At 35.7% G+C, this 17,860-nt stretch overlaps 2 pseudogenes across 2 annotated transcripts; both read right to left on the bottom strand.

Moving 5' to 3' along the window:
* Positions 1-1,134: 1,134 nt before the first annotated feature.
* LOC111314655 (BAG family molecular chaperone regulator 7-like) lies at positions 1,135-5,668 on the bottom strand (annotated as a pseudogene). Its single transcript, XR_016344907.1, has 4 exons — positions 5,006-5,668; positions 3,323-4,025; positions 2,465-2,639; positions 1,135-1,645 (listed from the first exon to the last, which is right to left on the bottom strand). The product of XR_016344907.1 is annotated as a BAG family molecular chaperone regulator 7-like (transcript).
* Positions 5,669-8,015: 2,347 nt separating this feature from the next.
* LOC111314650 (E3 ubiquitin protein ligase RIN2-like) lies at positions 8,016-16,153 on the bottom strand (annotated as a pseudogene). The gene is made up of 13 exons (XR_016345367.1): positions 15,988-16,153; positions 14,962-15,387; positions 14,396-14,473; positions 12,388-12,474; positions 12,164-12,285; positions 11,265-11,366; positions 11,029-11,120; positions 10,329-10,497; positions 10,081-10,218; positions 9,931-9,998; positions 9,610-9,840; positions 8,535-8,922; positions 8,016-8,358 (listed from the first exon to the last, which is right to left on the bottom strand). The product of XR_016345367.1 is annotated as an E3 ubiquitin protein ligase RIN2-like (transcript).
* Positions 16,154-17,860: the final 1,707 nt, after the last annotated feature.

Raw genomic sequence — 17,860 nt, 5'->3', positions numbered from 1 at the left:
GGAGAGATTATTTTCTTAGATAAGCAGCAATTGGTTGCATTGACCCTATAAATATAACTAAAAGAAGGAATGGGGAAAAACTCTGATTAAGCATTTGAAATAAAGTCAAATTTCGTTTATAAAGATTCCACGATTTGTTTAATCAAAGGATTGAACAGTCGATGAGTCGAATACGCCGCATTCAAGGGTAGTGTAGTCAATGCATGACTAGGATAGGAGTGACGCTACAAAATCATATTGCAATTTTTTGTCAAGCTTAACTTGTTTAACGGTCTAACTCCTCTGCCATGGAATGTATGGTGTAATTTGGGTCTGGCGGATACTCGCCTAATTTTTGGGCTGCTTTAAAAGCACAGCCTAACAAAGGACGGGCAATTCACTTCTGATCAGAAGAAGTTGCTTATATCACAAAGATTCAACTTCAGAAAGATCCAACATTATCTGCCAAATTATGAGTAAAAATAAACTAGTATTTAACAGTTTTGATTCATTCACATGGCAATTGTTTTGTTTCTAAATTGGAGACAACATGACTGGGATGAGTGTCTCTTTATGCTATTTGCATTAACATTTGATTATCGGTTCCCTTACCAATGACCAAGTGCTCAAGAGCTTTTTCTAGGCAAGAAAATAAATAGACTCTGCTCTACTAAAAAAGTTCCTTCACATTTAGGGCTTTAATCTAAGTTGTGTTGTCAATTGCATGGAATGCATACATATACCAGATTTGGAGGGAGAGAAATAACAGGCATTTCAATCAAACTCAAATCTTATGGCTTGCAGGTGGCGCTTGGCCGCACCAAGGAGGCTGTTGGACTATGATTGGCAAGATTGAGGAACATTGCCATGGATTCTACTAATTTGCTAATTTGTAAAGTTTGGAGCTTACATGCTTGTATGTTTGTGATTAATTTGTATTTGGACCGGAACTAGTTGTAGTGGTAGCAGTTTTCTTATCCCCCAAAAAAAAAATCGTTATTTTTAGATTTAAATATTAGTTTTATCTTCATTTATGATGGAAAATTTATTTAATCCAATAATTAAGATATAATAAGAACATCCAAGATTATATCTTAAGATTTCACTTTCGAGGTTTCAAGTAACTTCGTATTAGGAGAGAGCTGAAGAACAGGATTGACAGGAATGAAAGCGCATTAATAGATCAAACATTCGTAGCAGAGGAACAAGAAAGCAGAGGCATTGCTCTGGTACAGGAAAAAAAGCTCTTGCTTAAAACCAGTACCACCTTCAAAAGAAGGGACAAATAAGTCGAAGTTGTCCGTGCAGAAAATAAGTGCCACCAATTGACTGAGGCAAACAGAAATTTCACATCATAAACAAAGCTGCATCTTCCAAACATCACCGACAAAGAAAGCCATAGAAATGGGCGACTTGTCACGTTACGACATTGTTACAAGAATATGCCTCAATCACCAGTGGCGTTCTCTTCATTTTCAAACATTTGAACAACCTGTGCCACACCCTCAGCAATTTCCTTCTGGATGATGCCATCTGGCATGTCAAATGTCCTCCTCCTCCTCATTGAAAGTGATTTCCGTGGGGGCTGAGGATCCACCACATCAAGCATTGCTTCCAGTTCATCTAACATTGACTTCTTTGCAGCCCGCACCATTAGATCAGCTCCCTAATATGATATAACACAGTACATCCAATCCAAATTGTTTAACACGTTCCAATGATATTCAAGTTGCAGTTAGCGGTATAACTACATCAGAATAGATGAGAATCCAAATTCATACAGAAATGGGCTCAGATACTGAGATTTGCTATCCTGATAGCATTGCCATCTCTAATGAAAGAATTAGATTTTAAAAATATTTTTTATTGAAAAAAAAAATGAGAGACAATTTCAAATGCATTTTTTTCAATTCAAAAATTTCTTGTGAGCAGGTAATTAATTACTGATTAAGAAGGTTCATGACAACTTTGGGTAGATTGTATTCTCTGGAGTCCGAACAGCTTAACATGCATCATGGATCATTATAACATTGACAGTGATAACTTAATGTACCAGATTGTGGGTCATTTTCTTTCATTTTGGCAAACTATTAATCAAATCTATCTTTTAAAATAGCATATCAGCATTGGCAAACTTTACTGAATCCTTCTTGTATTAATTGACCCATGATTCAGCATGGGAAGCCTGTTCACAAAACAGTTAAGCTTTCACTGGTTCTTCATCAGACGATCATATTAAATGCAATGACCGTCATAACTCATAAGTACTGTTGACGGGAAAAAAGAGAAACATAAACCAATTACATGATCCAAAAACATTGTAATAGATTAAATTGTCATAAGATGTGCATAAGCGAAGCTATAATACATTTCAAATTTATCATTATTGGACCCTTTCAATGGATGACTATCAGATACGTTGAGCTTGTCAAAGCAATATATAGACAGATTAAAATGAAAAAGTCCAAAGAGAGAGATAATGTACCTCAATGGCATCAATAACAAGGAGCAGGACAATGATTTTCTCAGAGAAAATTTGACGTTCTTCTGCATCCTGGGCTATTCGATGACGGTAGGACAAGTTATTAAAATATGCTCTGATCTCTTTCAGCTTAGTCTTGGCAACTGCCAATTCCCTAAGGGCACGAAGAGCCTGTGATCTACGAATCAAATAAGCTCCGAATGTTACTTGGATCATCAAAGCAGCATCTTGAGGAGACAACTCCTTCGTCTTGCCCCTCTTACTTCTAATAATACCCGCTTTTTTGGCAAAAGCCCATCACCAAAACAGAGAAGTAAAGAGCCTAAGTATAGTGAAATGCTTCTAAGGTATATTCGACGTAATGCGAAGCTTTGCAAACATTACTTCCAATGAAAACATAGAATTTACTTCGATGATTAAGCGTATATAAACATTAACACCAAATGTTTACATCGCAAATCGTGAAGGAAGAAGGTTTTAGAGCTTGAGGCATGCAATAACAAATAATTGTTTTTGGAGCTTGAACGTTATACTTAACATTCATGACTCAAACTTCACATATAACTTTTGATACCAAATAGTTTTCCATGAACAAAATTAAGTTATTATAGTTGCAATTACCCACGGTTGAGCAAATGATCAAAGTTCTGAATTGGGTCCACAAAATGTCATTAAAGGGGACAGTGATTAGTCAATACGATAATAAAAACGTCGCTTTAAGGATCCTGTCAGATGGAACTTAAACCCCTAATTTTGACAGTGACAAAGCAATCCATCATTACAGTTACTGAACTCAAGTCATCCAAACTAAAACAAAATTCATATGACCGAAGGACAAAAATGTAAATATTTCAAACCTGCCTTAAAACGACGGCGCCATGACTGGATGGCTCTTCATTCTCCACTATACGCGTGTCATTCTTCCCTTTCTTGTCCTTTTTATGATGTTTCTTGTTATTCTTTTCCTTTTTCTCCGATTTGCTACACTCAACTGCATCGCCCGTAGATGCTGTAAACGTGTATTTCCTCGAGATAGGCCCATCAATTCCCTTTCCTTCAATCTCAGCCGTCCATTTATAATTCTTCTCTTTCTCCCCTTCTTTTGTCTTCCCGTCTGTGATCTCCGCTACCCACTTGTACTTTCTCGCAACCGGCCCTTTGATCTCCGTCGTCCACGTGTACTTCCTCTCCCTTCCTCTGACCCTCGCGTTAACGAGACGATCGAACTTGGACTCCAGCGCGCTAACTCGGTCGCTCAAGGCTTGTATAGAAAACTCAGACTCGAGTCGGCATTGGATGCTCTTGTACGAGCAAAATGACGACGTCTTCTCGATTTGGACTAGATTGGTGACGCCATCGTGGATTTCAATGGGGCTAAAGCAAGGGAAAGGATTACTTACATCAAGAGCGAAGCTAAGATCATAATCTTATTCGAAAAATGAGGGAAAAACTAAGGGCTTGGGAGCGAAAATGGACGTTTAACAAAGAGAGCTGCATAGTAGGGGTCGAGGATATCTATTCTCCTGAAACGGCTCGTGGTTGATGAAGGAGTTGGAATGGTGAACTTAGTGGATCAGTGTCAGCAAAAAAAAAGAAGCGAGTTAGGGTTTTGGTTAAAAGGAAAATCTTTATGTCGAATTGAGGATGAAAGGCAGAAAAGGACAAATCAGTTAATAAAGAAGGAGGGAGAAAGGGAGGTGAACAAGGTTTCGCCGCAAATGCGTGGGCCGGGAATGGCCATGAGGCCAGGGTGGTGTAGAATTGAATTGCGGGGTTGGCAATCGGGCTTTGTTTTCAAGGCGGCTGTTGGGTTAAGCCCAATTTTATTGTACTAATCTGTTGTACGGACAGGCACCATTCGTTTAGTATGAGAGTACTATTGAATCTGATTTGAGAATTACAAAGAATAAGTTTGAATATAAAATTTCCTTATATATTAATAAACACTCACTGATTAAAATCATAAAATTGATTTTTGTTGAATGATCTGAATTCACCGCTGATAATTCTAATGAATTAGAGCCATTTTAAATCACAAAACCAAGTCTTAGGAAAGTGTCAAGTTAAGGGTCAAGCTTTACAAACTGCAACATCAATGAAGGCATGAAATGAATTATGAACAAGTTGGAAGAAACATATGGCTCAGACCAAACATAGGGTGAACAACAAATGGCATCGGCGTACGATACATATATAAGATCCAACCTCATCCATTGATCCAGGGTCTTAATTAATACATCTATATTTATATAATCGATGCAATCTTTGCTAAATAATTAGTAGGAATAATCTTTCTGACTAATGACAAATTAAATTTACAATCTAAGCTGTTAACATATAAATTCCAAATGTAAGAATTTCCGCACAACATATAGAAGTAATTGTCATAAATTCACCATCCCAAATACGTAGCACCTCAATAAAACTGCTTCTTTAATATATATATATATATATATATATATATATATATAATTAAGTAGGACTAAGGCAGAAATTATAATCACTACCACTGCCATAACAATGAAAACAGCCAGCCAATCTTACCATAAGAAAAGCCATCAAAACCATACCAAGCACTACCCCGCTTGCCAATGTCCCCAAACACCTTCCAAACCAAACCCCATTCCTCTTTTCTTTTCTCATCGCGCTTCTCTCCGCTGCTGCCTCAGCCCTAACTCTTTCCTCATCTTCTTTTCTCTTTTCTGTCTCACCCTCAATAATACTAGTCGTCTCAAGGTTCTCCGCAGGCAAACGCATCATCCTATCTTCCTCATCAAAACCTTCCAAATCCAGACCAGCCACACTCAACTCTGTAGAAGCCTCGGCTACTTGTTCCAAATCAGCCCAACTCATCAACTCACAATAACCCTCGGCTGCTTCGGCATCATCATTGAGGCAGGACTCCGTGCAAGAGCACGTTGAGCCCTTCTCAACGTGGTCAAGGGCTGAAGTTTGGAAACTATCCCACTCCTGGAAAGCGGCCTCCAGTCCCAACAACCTTCGAGTGATATGTTGCAAGTGGTAAGGCTTTCTTGGGCGAGAAGCAATTTCGGTAGACAAGAGATTTTTCAAGAACATGAATCGTTGTTGGATGTCTTGGGAGAAACGTTGGTGGTACGGAGTTGCTGGTGGAAGAGAAAACACTTGGTCCAGTTCGGATTCCAGTTCTTTCAGTTTCTTCTGCAAAATTGTGTATCTCTTCGTCATTTTTTTTTTTTTTTGGCTTCTGCTTCTTTGTTATTCTTGCGATGAACATAGAGGATCAAGGGTTTTGAGTAGTTAGCTTTTGGCGTTCATGGGATGTGTCGGTTACTTTGATGAGAAGTTAAAATTTTGGTGTTGGTTACGATTACCAAAACGAACTTTCAATGCTTGCTGTAAGTGTCACCCTAAAGCCCAAAAACCAAAAAAAAAAAAAAAAAAAGGAGGAAATCGTTTGAATTTAATATAGGACTAAGATGAGAAAAATATAATCATGGTTGGATTAATGGAAATTTACTAACATACTGCACATGGTTGAACATTAGTTACAGATAATTTCTTTCCCTCTTCTGGGTTCTGGCGGTAGACAAAGCTTGCTTACAGGGGTAATCACGACAAAAAAAAAAAAAAGCAAATTAATTGTCCCATTAAGTTCTAGGATTAATACTTTTGCACTTGACAAGGATTGTCTTTAAATTTACTCCTAGATGAACCAGACTTGAACATTTTGAATATTAATCAATAAATTTTCAATAACCCATATACTTGAATTATGACCACTGGATATATATGTATATAGTAGAGCCAATTGAATAAATTTAGTACCTTCTTTGGATGAAACAGACCATATATGAACTAGATATATACATCTATACTAGTTCCGTTATCTGAAAATGATGAAAATAATTGTTTGAACAAAGGAAAATATGGCCTTTTTTTTTTATTTCATTGAAATTATTTTGCCCTTTCTAAATCACAAGATTTGGTCATCAGTTGTAGGCTTTTCAAAATGAGAAGTTATGTTTTCAGGATAGACACATGATTGGCAATCCAATTATAATTAAGTCATATATATGGCGCCAAAAACTGCTCAATATATATATATATATATATATATATATATATACACCAATCGGGAATTAACTTACAACTTTTTTTGGTAACCGAGTATTATAGCATGCATGTTGAAAAGATTCCTGGAAGTTCTGAGTTTGAGAATTCGATCATAGTTTTGTTAACTGCTACTAGCTTCTGTGTGTCTGCTGCTGCTGGACAGTTCTCTTAACAAAATATTGGTATATATTTCTATGCGGGGGAATTTCTCATGTTTGTATAGGTATAGGAGCACAGTCAAGAGCAAGCAAATATTAATCAATTGGCCTCATTATGTTAGTTATATAAGAAGCAAGGCAGCTTTCAAGCATAAAAACCATAAAAGTTTTTCAAAACTTAATGGACACTTGAATTATGGGAAGGAGGGCGTATTCTGGATATAGAATCATCAGAGAAAATCGCAGTACGTACGTTCATCCAAACAAGAGGCCTTGGCGTGCATGAGTCCAAGATGACGTGCATTACATGTATGCATGGGAAGGTAGAAGACGAATATGAGTAGAGAAGATATGCTAACGGTCATAATCATTGATGAAAGGAAACTAATTGTTAAATTATGTTCTAAGGATGAATTAGAGAGGAGCAAATAAGAAAAAGAAACAAGAATGAGATGAATGTCGGTTGATCAAGAACATGCGAGATAGAGGGACTCACGCAAGAGCAAAGTGAAGTAGACGGGGGCTCCGGTCCCTTAATTTGTCCCCCAGTTGTGCCCCCCTTCCAATAACATTGACCCTTAATTTACCCTATCAAAAGGAGATACATAGAGAGAGAGCAGAGCAGGAAGAAACTTTCTTGTGAGATTAATAAATGTTTTCGGATATAGGTGTGTACTATAAGAGGAACTTCATTAAGCTTAGTGATTTGCTAAGCAAAATTGTACAACACAAGGGAATGTAGTCGAAAAGATATTTTAAAAAGGAGACAAAAACCGTGTCCACAAATGACAAGATTCAAAAACATAATAAAAATAAAAAACAAAAGACACAAACGGAGTAGTGCATTTTCAAGCTTTTGTTACTCCGTGTTTGTTGCTGATATTGCTACGCTAATTATGGCATTGATGTTAATATTTATTTTAAACATTAATTAATACTATTACAATGAAATTTCTAACTGCAACAATCGCCGCATCTTTGGTCTATAAAACTACCCCTATACTTAATAATAACATGCCAACTTGTCAAGTTTAATTTAATTAGTAGCTGACTACGGACTAGTATCTTATCCAAATATTGAAAAGAGATGGGCCACACACACTTAACGAGGAAAAAAAACAATAAAATTCATGTCCTACAGCCTACCTTACAAAATGCTTTTCCAATCATAGTTTCAACAAATCAACAATAAATTATTTCTTCCTGGCTCCATCGGGACATTCATCCCTCCATTTCGCAGGAGGCATCCCATTGTAAGAATTTAGCGAATGCATTCCCAAATGAAAAACTGCAGTGATCAGTGAACACCAATATGAAGCAACTTTATTTTTCACAGGAAAACAATAAAAACTATATTTTTCCACATTTTCTCTTTTTCCATAATAACATCTGAAGGACCAAACTTGCCTTTATATACAGAGAATGAACCATCTGAATATTTGAGGGAAAATAAGCATTAACAATCTGTGTTAATTTAACAGCCTAGCTTATCCCAAAACTTCGGGAGAAAAAAAAAGCGTTGGAATAGACGGCCAAGGATCTGTTCATGAACCGGAAGGATGCATAGAAAAAAAACTTGGTGCATCATCACATTTGAAGAAGATTATTCACAGTAACAGTAACAGAATTTGTTCTCTGCAAATCCTGTAAATTCCGTGCATCATACAATCAAATAATTAAAATCTAAGAAATATAGTGGGAATAATTAAATACCGTAAGCTTTTCTTTGCATAAATAATTTAACAAAATTATGCGATAAACCAGCTCACCAGAACCAAGTAAAAACTGTAAGTTACAAAACCTTATTCTACAGCATTTACCTGAAAAATTATCTCATCTGGGACATGTGGCAAAACCGCTCGTACCATCTCAGCCATAGCAAGTATATTCACTATGTTGTCATTAGCAGTACGTGAGGCAGTCCTAGTATGTAAACTACCAGCATTTCCATTGTATCTTCCACCAACGTTTGGAGGAACTGATGAAGCAGATGCAGCAGCCTAAGATGGGTTCATGGGCCAAAGGCTCCAAGCAGTATCTTCAAGAGCAGTCTGGGCATAAGTTTCTCCAACAGATGCAAGATGCCTCATCATCATATGAACTCTCTCTCTCTCAAGTCCAACTGATCTCATACCAGTAGAAGGACCAGCTCCATCAACACTTTGGTTTGGCCAAGAATGCAACCATTCCTAATCCAGTCCTGCACTCCTACAAATTGCAAATAATGTATGACAATTAGCACCCTGAAGAACACCATAGAGAACGAGAATTTGCAAGTCACTTCCAATAACTGATTTCTGAGTAGTTGAATGGCTAAATCATAATCAATTTTAGGGAGATATCCATGTCCCTAAAGAGAAAAGTTCCTCTGGTTTCTATAAATGTAAATTGCATTGTCTGCATTAAAAGCAGTAGATGTAGGACAACAGTTTGCTGCTAATGGAATTGGAGTCCATCATAAGCCCACCCATCATTCCCCCTAACCTAAATTACGTACTTTCAGGAAGAAGTCAGGGCTCGAGCACCAGCTTAACCCTAAATAACAATAAATGAACTACTTATTACCAAACAAAACAAAAGAATTCCGTTGATAATCAGAACCTTAAGTGTAAATGTTTCCTATCTCAATATGAACTTCTTAATTAAATGATTGTTCAAATAGAAGGGAACAACACAGGGTCATTTCAAGACAGGGCACCGAATTAATCCTTTCTAAGAATGTATGAACTACTTTTTGCACAAGAAAACAAAAGAATTTCGGTGATAATCAGGACATTAAGTGCAAATGTTTCATATTTCCCATACAAACTTCTGAATTAAATGATTCTTCAAATAGAAGGTACAACATGCTATTATTTCAAGGCAAGTAAGGAGACTAATTTAAAGGAACCAAACCTCCAAGAGTTGCCTTCTACTGGGTTCTGCATTTGATTTGGGACTACTCCTGCGGGTACGGAACGCCCAGGCATATTTTGCCGCTCAAGTCCAGCAATTATTTGACAGGCCAACTGCTCATCACTTAAAACTTCTCCTGTTTGAGAGTTCACTTCATTTTCAGCTCTGCCCAGGAAAAATGGCTTTCTACATGTTGGATATGAGTAAACTTCATTTAAGCCTTGGTCCAACCTGGTATTGGTATGTTAATATCAGCATTATTTTCAGCGACACTCACTATCAAAAAGACAAACCAAATTTGATAATATAATATAACCATACCAAGATCTCAAGCAAGCAAGATGAAAAAGGTGATTGCAATGAAGCTTTTTAGCCTTGGCCATAGGTTCCTGAGATTAGCAAAGTTAGTTAGAACTTCAGGAATCATTGGAAAACCAAAAAGGCAACAATAAAAAAAAAAAAAAAAGCAACCCGACATATGGCACATTCATCATCATAAGCTCATATCTCTTCAGATTTTGCATCAGGAAGTGCTGAATGAAGAGCCCCTAAAGCTATTCTCAATTTAATAAATCCCTTTATACGCTTCACAATTGCTCTTAGGAAAGCCTGCTCAAAAAGATTGCATCGGTGAATGTTAGGAATGTGTTGTGATGTCAACATATCATACTGGGCAGTAAAATGCTCCGAAGCACATTGGAATTTACAGATATATTTACACTTATATTCAAGAAAAGAACTGCATCCACAAGATGGAATGCCATGCCATGGAGCCACCAAATAAGCACATAATATCCAAGTGCCATTAACAGTGTAGACATGTCAAGGAAGAAACCTATATTGCGAATAAGAATAACCTTCCATTCCCAAAATGAACCAGCAGTCATTCACAATCGTTAAAAGAAAACAAAAATCATTCTAAAAGGGAAAAAAGGTAACATAGTCAAGGTATGCAAAGATTAGTGGGAAAGAAACACATGAAACAGCAACATAACCTGCAAGCCTAGAAAATTTAATAAGCAGCATGAACTACCATGCAAATAATGAAAAGACATTGCAATCTGAAAGACTAAGACATAATCGCACCAAGTCAGATTTTGATAAATGGGTCACATATGAAAGAAAGAATGAAAGATGCCTTTGCCATTTATTCATATGGCCTTACCTAGTATATAAGAAAAAATTACAGCAATGAGGATGATGACAACGAAGATAATGATAATAATGACAACGATATAATCAAATCCCTTTGATTTGCAGCTCAGTTTGCATTAGCTATATCAGGAAACAAGACTTCACAAGCCAGAACCATCTAAATCAGAGAACCATAAAGTGCAAGAACATCCAGCCAACCTATCTACAAACTAAAGAATCACATCCATGCGTCAATACAGTAAAGTAAAAATACCTGCAACTGATAAATCAAAAAGTTTTCCTCTTTGGCAATCTGCACTGTTCCCCATTGAATGGAGTGATATTTCAAGCAGCAGAAACCCATGAACCACAATAGCCTACAGAGAACAGGAGACATAAGAAAGCTGCCTCATCATACCAGGATCCAATATTTTTCACAGAATAATAGTAATATAAAACCTCTAGAACAAACATATTTATCATAAAAATCGGAATAACAAAAGGGTATTCGATACAGATACGTGCATGGTCTCAAATGCAATACTGAGAGGCTCAAAAAAAAAAAAAAATGCAGAAACATAGATGAATCCAGTGTTTTGTATAACACAAAGCTCAGCCATATCCTGAAATGCACCCAAAAAGAAAAATGGATATTTCAGATTTTTATGAACTTGTGCAAAGCCAAACTGCCTGCTTGTACACAAGGAAACACTAAAGCAGGTGTATAAAAAGCAGAAACTCTAATGCCATCAGCCACTACATTTGCAAAGATATCTACAGAGGAACAAAATCAATAGATCATATGTTCATTCCAGAGGGTAGGTAGGCAACTCAGAAAATTGTTTTTGTAGTACATTTTTTCCCACAGATTTAGGATTACCAAAATCTACAACATCATGAAATTGCAATCTATCGGCAGTATCTAGTTAAGACAGAAAGAAACAAAGTGGTGCAATTCTGAAGCTATGTTCACTAGTGTTGATGTCCTTTAAAGTGATGACCTATCCAATAAACAGGGTTATTTGTGTAAGATGACTTCACAATATTGTACAGACTCCAAAAATATTTTCCATCCAACCATCCCCCATAATTCCATTATTCTTTTGGCGGTTGAAGGGGCAGTAACCCAGGCCACCAAAATACAGGCAGAACTAGTAGGCCATATTAACTTGCTTACAAACTTAGCTAGATGGTTGAGAAATTACCGTCAGAATTCATATTTCTATTTCAAACAGAGCTTATGTAATCAGTGCCTTCAAGTTCTAATCAATGCTATGCATTCTAAAAGACAGTAATGTTATTTTCTTACTAGAGGCAATTCTGTACTAAAATGATATTTTTTTTATAAAAAAAGACAAAAAGCTAGGGTACTTATGAATGTCTTTCCTAATTCCGAAAAGAATAAGACATAAAGAATTACCAAAAGAAATTGAAAGTGAGGATAAAAAGAAACACTGAAAAGACATGAAAGTATGCCCATGGTGTAGCAGAAGGAGATGCATTCAAATGCTCAAGTCGATCCCTGGCCAAAGCTTGAAACATCTACATCATGTGTGCAACAAAATGTTACGATGCATAACAAGCAATTCATTTCTTACATCTTGAGCTAAAGACAAGATATCCATGACAAATTATATATTTTACCTTTAGACAACATATAATAGTCAACCAGATTGACCAAAGACCTGCTTGGAATACTGTTGGAGGAATAACTAAAGGTAGAAAGGTCCCCTGTGCAAAATTCATCAATATACATACCAGCATTAGTGAAAAAGAAAATATTGAAATATAACCTCGACAAGCCTTGGAAATAAACCAAGATAACTTAAGATTAAAATGTTCCCAAATATATAGCAATTTCAAACCTGACTTGGTTTGGCTTCACCATAAGAAAGTATTGCCAATCCAACCACAGGCAACTTATGCCAGCTCACACAAGATATTTTGTTCAATTAATCAATTCAGTGCTGCCAGTACAGCAGTACCTATTAGTATACACTACAGATACAGAACCAGTCCTTAAAAAAAACTGAGGGATTGTTGATGCTGGGAATTGATGTTTGAGATGTGGAGATTAATTGCGAACAGAAAAACTCACAAAGAAGACAACTCACAAGAATTTGAATACTAGCAAAATATGATTATTGGATTAAAAGGTATAAAAGTTCACCACCAAGACTACAAACTAAGAGATACAGAAACACCACCCTAAGAATTCTAATCAAGGAAACAAAACAATAGAAGTTCACCACTCTAGGAAATCTACTTAAGAGATACAAAACTTGAAGAACAATCTAAAAGATTGCTTAAGGATAAAAAAAAACTCTATTCTCCTTCTACTAAAGAATAATAGAAAATATATAGGCTAGAAACATCCCTCCAAACATGAAAACCTTCAAATTGCATTGCTAGAATCATGCCTAAAATCAAGGGATTTGTATGTGAACTCATTTACTCCTACAGATTACATAATAATGAATATGACCATAATCCCATCCATATTCATGCTCTTCTTCTCTTGCTAGAGTGAACACAATCTTCCTATTCAAACCCACCTTATTTTTGCACCAAGGATAAGCCCATCTTATTTTTAAATAAGTCTGCCTTAGTCTTAGCCCAAATTGTATGATGTGTAGACACTCTGATGTCAATTGTATATTGTCTTCTTGGAATATATCCAGGAGGAACCAGGAGGTTTCTACAAGCAATCAGACTGATAATTAACCAAAGACATATCTATTGGGCATCCTCCTCCTCTAGGTGTTCTCCTTTAGTTCCGTTCTCTTTTTTCTACTGATCAGATTGCCATTCTCTAAGAACCATTTATTTCCTTATCAATATGTATCATTGATCTAATCATTTAGTCAAAGGAATAGTCCATAATCTTGAAAACAAAAATCAACTTTCTAACCCAAACACCCTTTGGTGCATCTCTCATATGGCAAAATCATCAGCACATTTAAATTTGACCAAAAAGTAGCCCTCAAGATGAGCCATGACCAAGGTGAAACATACTCTCTTTATTTCATGAGGAAATAAATGGAGATCAAAATTACTCATCACGCATTCTGGAGACCATACCTTCAGCAGCATAATAGACCTCTTCAGAAAACCAACCCATTCAAACCCATGTGACCTGAGGATCTTGTCCTGAATATTGTCTCATGAATCTCAATGTTGAGCCTGCCCAAAAATAATTCACAACTGCCAGTAGTTTGATCCTCACCTGGTGGTGTCCAGGCATCATGAAGCTCAACTCTGATGATATTCTGATAGAAGACACCAGTACTCATCAACTCAAAAAGCATCTATTTCTCATTAAAAATATTAGTAGTTGTGTCAAAACCCTAAAAGAACTTAAGAAACCATTTGTATGTCAAGTAAAATGTAACTATCCACAATTGAATCCTCAATCAAACCTTTTACCAAGAGCACCAAGAACTTTACTAATTTAAATCAGCCTTAACATCATCTCTTTTTCAGTTTTCTGGGCTGCATCATCAAATTTTACTCTCCACAACCGCATTCTCTTGAGAAGAAAGAAACAAGTAGAGTGTTTATATGCCTCAAGGATGATACACACTAAAATAACACAATTGCAGGATCCTGTCAATTACAATTTAATATTGTTTGAATCAGTTAAAACATTTACCTTGTAGATAACATAGTTGATGAGACGTTCTACTAATTTCTGAGTTTCTGAAGGGTACAACTCACTAAAGAATACAGTCTGCATATGGAAGCAGAAACCACAAGAATGGCGCAAGATTCAATAAAAATAAAATAGAATAAATTTCACATCAAGAGGCTAGAATCAATAGTTATTAGTATATATCCAAACTCCAAAATGAACCTGCTTATTTTGTCAAAGAAGAAAAACAGCAACTTGGGGATGAATAACAGAAACCCACCACATAGCAAGAATCTTAGCTAAAACATCATCTTCACAATTTCAGATCTAGTACGCTTCTAAATCCAATCATGAGATCTTCAAACATTTCTTAGAAAGAAACATATTTGCTTGAAATTTCTACAGCTTTTGTTTGCAGCATATTGCTGCTTCAAATCAGAATCATGTCTTGCATGAAGTTAGATAGAAAATTGCTGCTAAATCCACTCTTAACACAAATAGCAGTTGCATGGAGTTCATCTCTCATCCTAAAGTCAAAATTTTAAATCATTAATGCCTTATGGCTCATGGGAAAAGATTAAACTAACCTTTAGTGAAAGGTTGAGTAGACTAAATACATTGAGCACAAAATTGCCGACAGGAAGGCTGTGGAATAAGAACCCAAAAGGAGCTCAAGTGCATGGTCCATACTTTCCATGGGAATAAAATTCTCACTAATTAACCCATTGGTTTGAAGTATATGGGGTGAAACTACCGTCCAAAGTTGAAGGCCTACGAAGCTTAAAGCTGTAGACGCTACTGAGATGGCCAAGTATCTCACACCCATTGGTGACAAACACAACTCTTCCACCAAAAACAAACTTCCAGGATATCATTATAACCAAATGAACATCACTAATCAAAGGCAATAATGACAATCTTTTACATGATAATCAAGGAGTTGATGAACTTCAAAATTGGCACGTTCAATGTTAATGAATTGAAATACCGAGTTTACTTTTCAACCATTAAACCTGAAAAGCAAGCCCAAAAACTCTTAAATAACAGCATTAGAAAATAACCACCAACGCTCTATCATCTCTAAATTTCTTAAATAAACAAAAAGAAGAGCAAATAGTAGCAATTTTTTAATATATAGATGTTAATTTCTCAGTTTCTAAATGATCATGTCCTTTTCTCATCTCATTAATTGGTTCCTGTGAAATAAGAGACATACATGGACTTTTTTTTTAAAAAAAAGCTCCGTTTAAATTGTGAAAATCCAACGAAATTCAAAATTAATAAAGCATAATGATTATTGAAGGGATAATTTATAAATTGGAAATAAAGCAGAATTTTGAACCATTCAACAACCATTAATAAACTTATTACTAATTGCCACAAATAACAATAGAAGTGAAACCCTAGGACAAATTTCAAAAAAACCGAAGAAGAAATAAAATCAAGAAATTGAACGGAAACGAGAGTAATAACATATTGAGGAATTGGAGATATTAAAAGAAAAAAAAAGAGGGGGTTCATAAATTCATTGATCGCCGATCTCAATGTAAAAATTTAGGAATATTTTTAAGTAAATAATAGATATAAGAGAAATGATTGAAAGAAGCGGAAACCTGATTCCATCTAAGAAGATAAAGAAAAAGTTGTGAAGACGCAGTGGAGTTGTCTGCAAATATTCACCGCCAATTGCTTTTTATTTTATTTTGTTTTTAGGGCGGGCAAGGTCAGTTTTCGCCGCAAAGAGATATCTAAATCTTAAAATAAAAACAGGAACATACTTATACCTTTTTTATTTACTTACCTCATCATATATTAATTATATCTAATTGAGATATGATGACTTTACTTGAAGGGTCGGTTCAAAATTTATCATATATTAATTATATCTAATTGATATATGATGACTTTACTTGAAGAGCCGATTCAAAATTTTCTATCTCAAAATAAAAATAAATGAGGAGGAGTTAAGCCAAGATCCATTCTATTATTATTGTGTTGAAGGAAGGAACCGCCGATAAATATTCCAATCTTTGGTATCTTTAACACGGAGTGTGTATGAACCTAGCAACTCTTTGATGTCAACTTAATTTTGGATCTTTCTTACTTAAAGCAAACTTTAAACTTATTTAAGAAAAAAAAAAGGGCAAAAGACAAGTATAAATGTGTTATTCCCTTTCTTTACTTCTTTCTTCTTTTTTTTTTTCTGGCGTTCCCTTTATTTCATTGTGCCTAAAATAGTACAACCATAAAATTTTATGGCATTGCACTCATTGAGCCCAATTTGATTTTTGCATTCATCATCAATATTATGAGAAATAAATATGTAAATGGATTACAAATAGAGAGAGAGAGAAAAAAAAAAAAAAAAAAGGTCAAAGAGAAATGTAGATCACCATGAATATTCAGAAACGGGCCAACTTGCATTATTTTCCTTTTTGTGCCAGACAAGTAATGGGGCAGGGCTTGGTATTTGGTACTATTAACATTCAGAAAGGGGCCTACTTGCATTACTTTGTTCCTACTTCTTTTGATGAAACATTCTCTTCATTGGATAATTTCAGATTTCATTTCCTCAAGAGTAAATTTGTCAGTGTATAGGTTGTTGCCGAGACACCCACGGGTGCACGAGAGTTGCGGCTCCAATTGGATAAAAGCTTATACGCTTCTGAGCAATTAAAGGCTATTCTTATTTGACTAAAGTTTTCTCATCCAGATTAAAAAAAAAAACAATAATATAGCATACAAACTGTACATACATATGGACAGGACAAGGAAAATCATCTCTCCCAGCCCCTTTTCTCTTTTCTTTTTCTCCTACTTCTTCCACCATGTGTCAAAGGCAATAATAATAAGAACCCCATGGTAATCAAACTAACATCACGGAAAAGGCTAAAAAAATCTTCTCCTTAGCCCAAGCCATAATCAAAGGATCTTCCCTCTTCATTTTTTAACTAGAGCTAAAAAAGAAGACATTAATATCACACACAATTTATACAGATGGTGTTGAAAATATTGACTCAAATCTCATAAGAGATTTGTTTGAGATTTATTAGAGATTTGTTAGAGATTTATCAGATATTGCTTGATGGACAAGAAGACTTGCAAAAGAAGAATTTCAAGAGAAAAAAGATTCTTAATAGGTAAGTTTGATTTGCAATAGAAGAATTCTAAAAGGAAAGAGATTCTTAATAGGCAAGTTTGACTTACAGGAAAAGAATTATAAGAGGAGAGGGATTCTTAATGAGCAAGTTTGTATGGTTATAAATAGGTGAAGTCTCTACAGGGTTAGGTATGAGAAAAAGATGTAAGAGAGTTGTAGAGTTTTGTAGGATAGACACCCCATAGGAGTATTGGGGCTCTACGTCTTATGGGTGTGTATGTTTGTTTGTGAGTGGACTAGAGGAGACTGAGAGGGTCCACATAGGTATGATATATGGGAACATATGGGTATGTGTTTGGTTGTGTTGAAAAGGTGCACAAGAGTTT

The sequence above is a fragment of the Durio zibethinus genome, chromosome 9 (genome assembly GCF_047325235.1).
Source record: "Durio zibethinus cultivar Kanyao isolate XHJ-2024 chromosome 9, ASM4732523v1, whole genome shotgun sequence".
NCBI lineage: Eukaryota > Viridiplantae > Streptophyta > Magnoliopsida > Malvales > Malvaceae > Durio > Durio zibethinus.
The sequence above is the reverse complement of the archived record's forward strand: the minus strand, read 5'-3'. Positions and strand labels throughout refer to the sequence as shown.